This window comes from Colobus angolensis, unplaced genomic scaffold (genome assembly GCF_000951035.1).
Source record: "Colobus angolensis palliatus isolate OR3802 unplaced genomic scaffold, Cang.pa_1.0 Scaffold456, whole genome shotgun sequence".
NCBI lineage: Eukaryota > Metazoa > Chordata > Mammalia > Primates > Cercopithecidae > Colobus > Colobus angolensis.
This window is the reverse complement of record NW_012117999.1, coordinates 2817004-2824960: the sequence shown is the minus strand read 5'-3', so window position 1 is coordinate 2824960 and position 7957 is coordinate 2817004. Positions and strand designations below refer to the sequence as shown.

The window sequence follows — 7957 nt, the reverse complement described above, 5'->3', positions numbered from 1 at the left end:
GGGAATCTCCCTCACCTCATCCCTTATTGCAGCCGGACTGGCAGGGGGAGCCCTAGGTCACACCCTCATAGAAACCAACAAGTTGTACCAACAATTTGCCATTACTATGGAGGAGTCGGCTGAGTCCCTTGCCTCCCTTCAGCGACAGTTCACATCCCTAGCACAGGTAACCTTGCAGAACCGGAGAGCCCTGGACCTACTTACTGCTGAGAAAGGGGGTACATGTATGTTCCTGAGGGAAGACTGTTGCTTCTACGTAAATGAATCAGGGCTTGTAGAGAACCGGGTCCAACAGTTACACAAGTTAAGTATGGAAATGAAAAAGCAGCAGTTTGCCTCAGCTACAAACCAATGGTGGAATTCCTCTATGTTTTCTCTGTTAGCCCCCTTCCTTGGACCCCTGCTAAGTCTACTATTTCTGTTTACCGTAGAACCTTGTGTTATTAACAGAATTTTGCAGTTTCTCAGAGAAAGGTTCGACACCGTACAGCTCATGGTCCTCAGAGCCCAATACCAACCTGTAGACGCTGAAGCAGAATCAGAACTATAAGACCCAAGATTGGCTCTAGAGGTGCCTAAGAAAAGGGGGGAATAAAAGAAATCAGGCACATTCCTCAGTCCTGGGCCCAGCAAATACATTCAGCTTGACACCATATATCTCTCAATTTCCTGAGCCCAGTACAAACACGGCACAGTGCAAATACAGACACCATATATCTCTCAATTTCCTGGGCCCAGTGCAAACACGGCCCAGTGCAAATACATTTCTCCATATATCTCGGCTTGGGAAATCCTGGGAAATCCCCGATAAGGGCGCCGCCGTTTGTAGTTTTACTGAAAACACGGGAACAATAGATAACTGCTAAATGTATAACTTAATATGTTAACCAATTGTAATGCTGTAACCTAAAGAATTCCCTTTTTCCCTGTTCCTCTGTAACCTTACAAATCCTATTTTCATTGGGCTATAAAAAGCGAGCGCACGCATTGTTCGAGGCCCTCTTGTATGTTGAGAAACGGAGGGACCAAGTTCGAACTTGCATTAAAGATCCTTGCCGCTTGGCTTTAACTCTAGACTCTGGTGGTCTTCTTCGGGGATAAACGGTCTGGGCATAACAAAAGCACAATTGCCTGTGGGATGAGTTTATTTCAGCAAAGAAGATTCAAGAATCAATTAGTGATGGCCTTGGAGAAATGGGTTTTAAATAGGAATTGTCTTAGGTCACCTAAAGCATATCTTTAGTTCCCTAATAGTTCATCTTAAAAGAGGCCGCCACTAAAATCAGTCAAAGGTTTCATAGACACTTTTAATATGAATTTTTAAAAAAGACACTTTTTTTTAAAGCTATGAGTTTTTTCTCCTGTGTCTTTCAGAATAAAGGCATTTTCCTGCACGTCCTATGTATTCAGGAACTTAAAATACAATTAAATAAAAAATTTAAAAGAGAAATAAGGCTTTTATGGCAAGGATATTTTGCATACTATAGCAGGTAAACATTAATAAAGAAAAAAACCTAGAATTTTCTCTCTGCTCATTAGTCCTTAGATGCTGTTTCTGATTTTGTAGAGTTGCTGTTATTTTTCCTCGATGCTGGGCTGCATAACTGAGAAATGTGTTTCTCTCCTACCTGTTGGCTCCAGTGTGCTGTGTTTTCCTTCTTCTTACTACAAGTTGGGGAAATCAAGCATGGTCTCAATCTGCCTGAGGAGGAGATTCAAGGTGCCTGTGCCAGGAGCAAGCTGCATAGCCCTAAGTGGACACCAAGAAGAGAGAAAAATTTAGAAATAATGGAAATGAACTGGGTTCAGAGAAATGAAAACAGAACTGCCACTTTAAAAAAATGTTTCTATTTAAGTATAATACAATACAAAGAATGGCATGTGGGTAGGCATTGAATACAGGTGGATTGAATGAGAAAGGAATGAAGAAATTAACCTCATTTAGGGTTTCAACTGGAACTAGGATTACAAACTCAGATACCTTCAAGCCCATGCAGGTGGTATCAATGAGCCAGCAGACTGGGTGTGAGATACTAAGGAATGGTGGGCACTGTGATGAGCTAGTGAGCCCATGCTCCATCTGAAGGGGCAGCTATTGCTCAGGTCTACTTGACGATTTTGACTGATGTCACAAAGATAAACAGGCCCAGTGAGGTCACAACGTCCAATTTGTAGGGAAAAACAGAAATACAGATTTTTAAATGTGAAATATCTTGAGTTTTGTATTTTAGGATCTAATTTTAAAAATAACACAAAACTTTGTACAGGTCAGACAAGGCTAAAACCAAAGCCCATGTGAGGGGTCAGGATGGGCACATGGATGGCCAGCTTTTACCAAGGTCTACTGCAACATCTTAACTTTCCAAGTGATAAAAAAGGTCCAGAGGGCTGAAGCTGCCTTTGGGCAAAGACATTTGGTTCATTCATGGCACAGCTGGGATTTTAGGCATGTGCACCTTCCCTTTCACTTAAGACCTTTTAGTGTCACTTATGACCACTCTGCCACTGGCTGAATCTGATCCAGACCTGATTAAGTAACAGGATGGAAGCCAGCTAGACCTGCCTTCTATTGATCAGATTCTTGGGTCTCAAACTATATGTAGAGAAAGCTTCATAATAAAAGGTGGAATGTTCTATTCTAACTGTTCATGTATAGCATAGAGTAAGTTCTGGGTAATGCTGAGTGACTGAAATGTGATGGGTCCTCATATGAAATAAAACTGTTATTAAAGGTATTTGTTTGAGATGGTGTTTAAGCAATGTGGCCCCCCATGAAGAACAGAGACAGAGGCACAAGTGGGTTCCAGTGGATCCATTTGCTGATTCCAGTTTCTGTTAAAACACTGTTTCATGATGATCAGTGTTGCGTGATGGGTCAATGTATGGCTTGGGTTTAGAGACTGACCCAGCCACTGACGATACTTAACCTCTCCAGGTCCCATGTGCAAAATCATGATAATGGTACCTGAGTCCTAGAGTTGTCATGAGGTTCAAATAAATGAATACACAGAAAGTGCTTAGGATGGTGCTTGCATAGGTAGACATCAATGTTAGCTAGTATTTGTAACAACTACCAACATTTACTGAATGCATACACCAAGTTACTTACATGTATTATCTATCATCATCTCCACAATCCTCTTAGTTTTGTACTATTAACCTCATTTTAATAATGAGAAAACATGACCGAGGGATAGCAAGTCTATTGTTCAATGTCATCCTGGGATTAGTAGAGCTAGTGTTTGAACTTAGACCTACTCAGCCTAGATAGTTGCTTAACCTACCTCTCCAGTGCCTTGTCATTTGTTCAATTGAAGACAAATTTCAGAACTTTAAAGGAGAGCAAGTCTATTTGGTCAAACACCAATTGCTTATCAAGTCAAATACCAAAGCCAAAGAGGCCCAAAGCAAACAATCAACAGTATTGCAACACTTGGGAATCTTTTGCCTTATGTAAAAAATGTCTTATTCGAATAATGGGAGTGTACCATGTAATTAAGCATAAGACGGGAGAGCATGTAGTCAGTTTTTAGTCTGCATGAACCCTCACTCTTCCCTTTAAAGTGCTGTATCTCTTACTAGATTATTTGCTTAATATTGATAAAATAATGGAGGTAGCTTTTAAGAATTTAAACATGTACTGAATGTTGACATTGGAAAAATAGCACCTGGAAGATTTTACTCTAGGATATTTTTTTAAAATTTCCTTACTTTTATAGAATTTACTATGCAAAGAGTAGAATAAAAATAAACATTATTGAAATATATGAAGCATTAATATGAAGCATCTTCTATAAAACATTATTGAACGAAGAAAAGAGAAGCAAAGAATGAAAGAAATGAGAAGTTACTGAATGCTACCATGAGACAGACCCTATCCTAGGTATTGTAATATTCATCACATCATTCACTGAGTGAAAAATAACCAAACTAGGGCCAGAAAAAGGTATAGAAAATGTGCATATAGCGAACTCAATTTTCCATGGGCAGATGTAGGTTTAAAACTTAAATCTTACTTAGATATAAATTTATCTTGAATAGCCATTCTGTTTTGTCTTGGGATTTTTTCTTTTCACACATTAAAAAATAATTTTAGCAAAGCAGAGGCAGGAAAGGAGGGTGTCCTTTTAATCAGAATACTTAATTGCCATCAATGCAGGAAAATATTAACTAGAAAACATATACATGCAAATTTTCTCTGCTTTAGAATGAACTGAATATTATGCTAAGAGATAATGACATCTATTCAAAGCAATAATATAGAAAGTGGGAATGTATTATACAAGAAATGATGAAAAACATAAGCTACTTTCTTTAGTCTGATTTCTAAAGTATAATTTTAGTACTTAAGTTAGAGGCACTGCAACTTTCCAGAATATAAAATGCATCTACATTCACATGTTGGTTTTAGAATACAAAATAATATTTCAAAGTCAAGTAGAAATGAATTTGTTCATTATCTACTCTTTTAGATAATTGCCATTATTGCTATTTCTCCTTGGGCAGATAATTGAAAACTGACTATATAAATTGTGTTTTTCTGGGGAAATAGCTTAGACTCAAAATTTGTCACCCACATTTTAATCTAGTTTACAATTTTATCAGGTCTAAAAATTATAGCTATTCTAGCACATTATTCCATTACATTTCATTAATATCACCCCTTCTTTTTAGCTTCATGTGGCAAAAAGGAATTTTGTCGGTGCTGTTTATGGCTGAGAAATCCATTCTTTCTGTGTACCGACTTATGAGTGCTAGCTATGGGAGAATTTAGTGACATAATACAATAAACAAGACAGTAATAATATTTGGACATCAGATTTAGTCTTCCCAGTTTTGCTACAGCCCTCTGTGGCAACAAAGGACTTTGTACTGTGGATCTCTAATGTTAGCATCTGGCTACATTTGATCCTGGTTTGTGTGTGGTCTGTTTGAGATAAAGGACTTAAATAAAGACCAACAGAACAAAACACAAAGCGCCACTGAGTTGCCCATTTATTAACTTATCAAGGTAAATTCTATGATTCATTAGGGAACCAGATGGAAACTAGGTGGAACCAGATGGAAACTAGGTGGAACCAGATGGAAACTAGGTGGAACCAGATGGAAACTAGGTGGAGGCCATAGTTGATCTCATTAGTTAATGAATTTAGGAGAGAGAACAGAGGACTTTCGCTCTCTATGTTTCAATGATCATGAACTTAACTTTCAATTTTTCTTCATTGTAGGTGGGGTCGCTTTGGGACTCTGAGATTCTCATGCAGGAAGTTTAATGGCATATGTTCTTAGGAACAACACCTGTCCCTAATGGCAGAGGAGAAAGAAGAAGGCAAAGGGAGAGTCTGGACTTTGATGCAGTCACAGCACAGACCTGAGCTGACCTTGCAGGGAGCTCTGGAGTTGGGATGGTTCTGCAGAGTCCAGTGGCTGCTAGGCCAGCTTGCATGGGGTTGGGCAGAGCTGGTGGTGCACACTTCTTCCCAACTTCACATTCAATGACATCATGTTGATATCTTGAAACTGGTGGCATATACATTTATAACACAGTAATAGGCAATGCTAGAAATCAGGGGTTCTCCCACTTCCCTTGCCTAGAAAGCTGGTTTGCCAGAAAACCCACAGTGAAGAAAGATTGCTTCCATATCTCTGTGCCCAAATTCATGCAGTAAATCCTTTTTTGTTGTTTTTTTTCTTTCTTTCTTTCTTTCTTTTTTTCTTTCTTTTTTTTTTTTGAGACGGAGTCTCACTCTGTCACCCAGACTGGAAGTGCAGTGGTGCAATCTGGGTTCTTAATTGTTAGCAGTGCTACAATAGAAGGAATTCTATATAATAATCCTGTCTTGTATTGTTCTAGCTTCTCTAGGCCAAGTCTCCTCTGTTCTACCAAGTATTATTCTAATCTCAGGATTTCTATCCCTGCCATGTTATCAGTGATCTTTCTTACTGCCTTTCTGAAAGAGGCAACTAAGCTCCCATGGAAATGGAACAATCTCTTTAAGATACAACTTAGTGATATGACCTCCAAAGCCCAAGTGACAGAGTTATCAAAGAAGTATTTAATAAGTACTAGTAATGACCAAACAAGATCCTGAATAAAGTACTCAGAAAGAAAAAACAAACCTAGCTGAAATGATTACTGAAATGATTTTGTTTAAATGTATTGCTATGCCTTTACTTGTAAACATGGTCATTCATATTAATGAAGTAGAATAACAATAATTATGGCATGTATTTGTTTAATGAAGTCATAAAATATTTTTGGAGCCAGTTTAGGGTGCAGAAGGTAGGAGAAGATTTTAGATACATTAGCCAAGAATTTAACCAAAGAATTTCAGTTAAAATCACTGAAGCTATTTTAAAAGTTGATTTTAAACTTAGTCCATCCTAAGAAGGATACTGCTGTATGCAATTCAATATCCAATTGCTGTATTCAAGTACTATTATCTTTAGGAAACTCAGAGAGTTTGTATGGGAGAGTTCACCATTAGCTTGGGTAGCAGAAATATTTAAGGGTACTATTCTGAACAAAGCTGCGCATGTATCAAAGTTCTTTCTTCTTCTGAGCTCTTTATAGAAAAAGGCAACTAAAGGAATACACAAGATTTGACAGACAGGCACAGATTATACAGAATTTCTTCTCAGCTTTGCACCTTACATCCTATACCCATATTAACTCCCGGCAATGTAGTAATTGCAAAAACAGTAGTTAGGCAATCAATTTATTAAAAAAAAAAAAAAAGGCATAAAATGGGGGGGGGGGGGAAGTTGTCCTGATTTTAAATAAGGCTAGAATGTGGAAACTCAATAAGACAAGCATGGATGATTCTGAAATTTAGCGATTAAGAAGTGACTGAATATTGACTATATCTGTTCTATCGGCTACCACATTTCTATAACAAGCATCAAAGAAGACAGAAAGTGAGGATTCCAACAAATACTCTTCCATGACATAAAATCATTGTGTCGTATACATCACAACTCAGCACAGAGTCTATTTCAATATCTTCTTAAATGAATTGATGAGATATAGCTAGGGCCACATTTGGATTCTGTATTCAGTTTCTGACTTCCTCTCCTGCTATATTTATTGCTTCATTCAAAAAAACTGTGTTATTTTCTGTACTGTCATATCCTACCAGGGGCTGGGGATACAGAGAATCTTGTGTCTTTCTGGAGACAGATATCATCCAGATAATAAAGTATAGTAATGGGGATAATAAGAAAACAGAGGGACCCTGAACTGTGTGGTGTGCTGGTGGTGGTGGTGGTTGTGTGTGAGTGCGTGTGTGTGTGTGTATGTCTTGGTGTGTGATTAAATGCATTTTTCTCTTGAATGAGGTATTCAGAATATTGGTAATTAAGAGCAAAGCTTCCCTTTTTTGGACTATAAAATATAAATCCAGCTACTGTTTCTGTTGATCAAACAGGGGATATTGAGAGGATGAAGGAATGTAGCCTGGAGCCCTAAAAATAATCTGGCCTGTTTTTCCTGATTTTAAACTGAAATACATCTGAGCTAGTCTTTCAACAATTCAGCAATATTTTCATTTTCCTTTTACATGGAATTCATATGCTAGGTCCTGAGGACTGAAAGAGGAATGGAGAAAACCCAAGTTGTTCTCAAAGTCTTACTAAGCAATAAATTCCAAATATCTGGTATACCAAGAGCCTTTTAAAATTTTGATGTAATTTTATAATGCCATTGAGGAATAGAAATGTTCTAATTTATATCTACCTATAAAATTTTAGCCTAGATAAATGAATTGTTTCATAAATAATTTTGGTAGAACATGCATTTACCTTTATAACAAGCAAACACAGAACAATGGGATAGATCCTTGTTCATGTCTGGCTGTCAAACTTTTTAGATAGAGCTTTAGGTCTCTGCCTTTTCAGATGGAGGAAACTAGTTATTAAAATTAAGTCCATTCCAGGGTGTATGTGCCAAGGAATTTTG

At 37.7% G+C, this 7957-nt stretch overlaps 1 protein-coding gene across 1 annotated transcript in view; it reads right to left on the bottom strand.

The window, feature by feature from the left end:
• B3GALT1 (UDP-Gal:betaGlcNAc beta 1,3-galactosyltransferase, polypeptide 1) overlaps positions 1-1750 on the bottom strand; it is a 49555-nt gene extending 47805 nt beyond the window's left edge. The window contains exon 1 of the mRNA XM_011958043.1: positions 1629-1750. The gene's annotated coding sequence lies outside the window, so the exon portion shown is untranslated. The remainder of the gene's footprint in view (positions 1-1628) is intronic.
• Positions 1751-7957: the final 6207 nt, after the last annotated feature.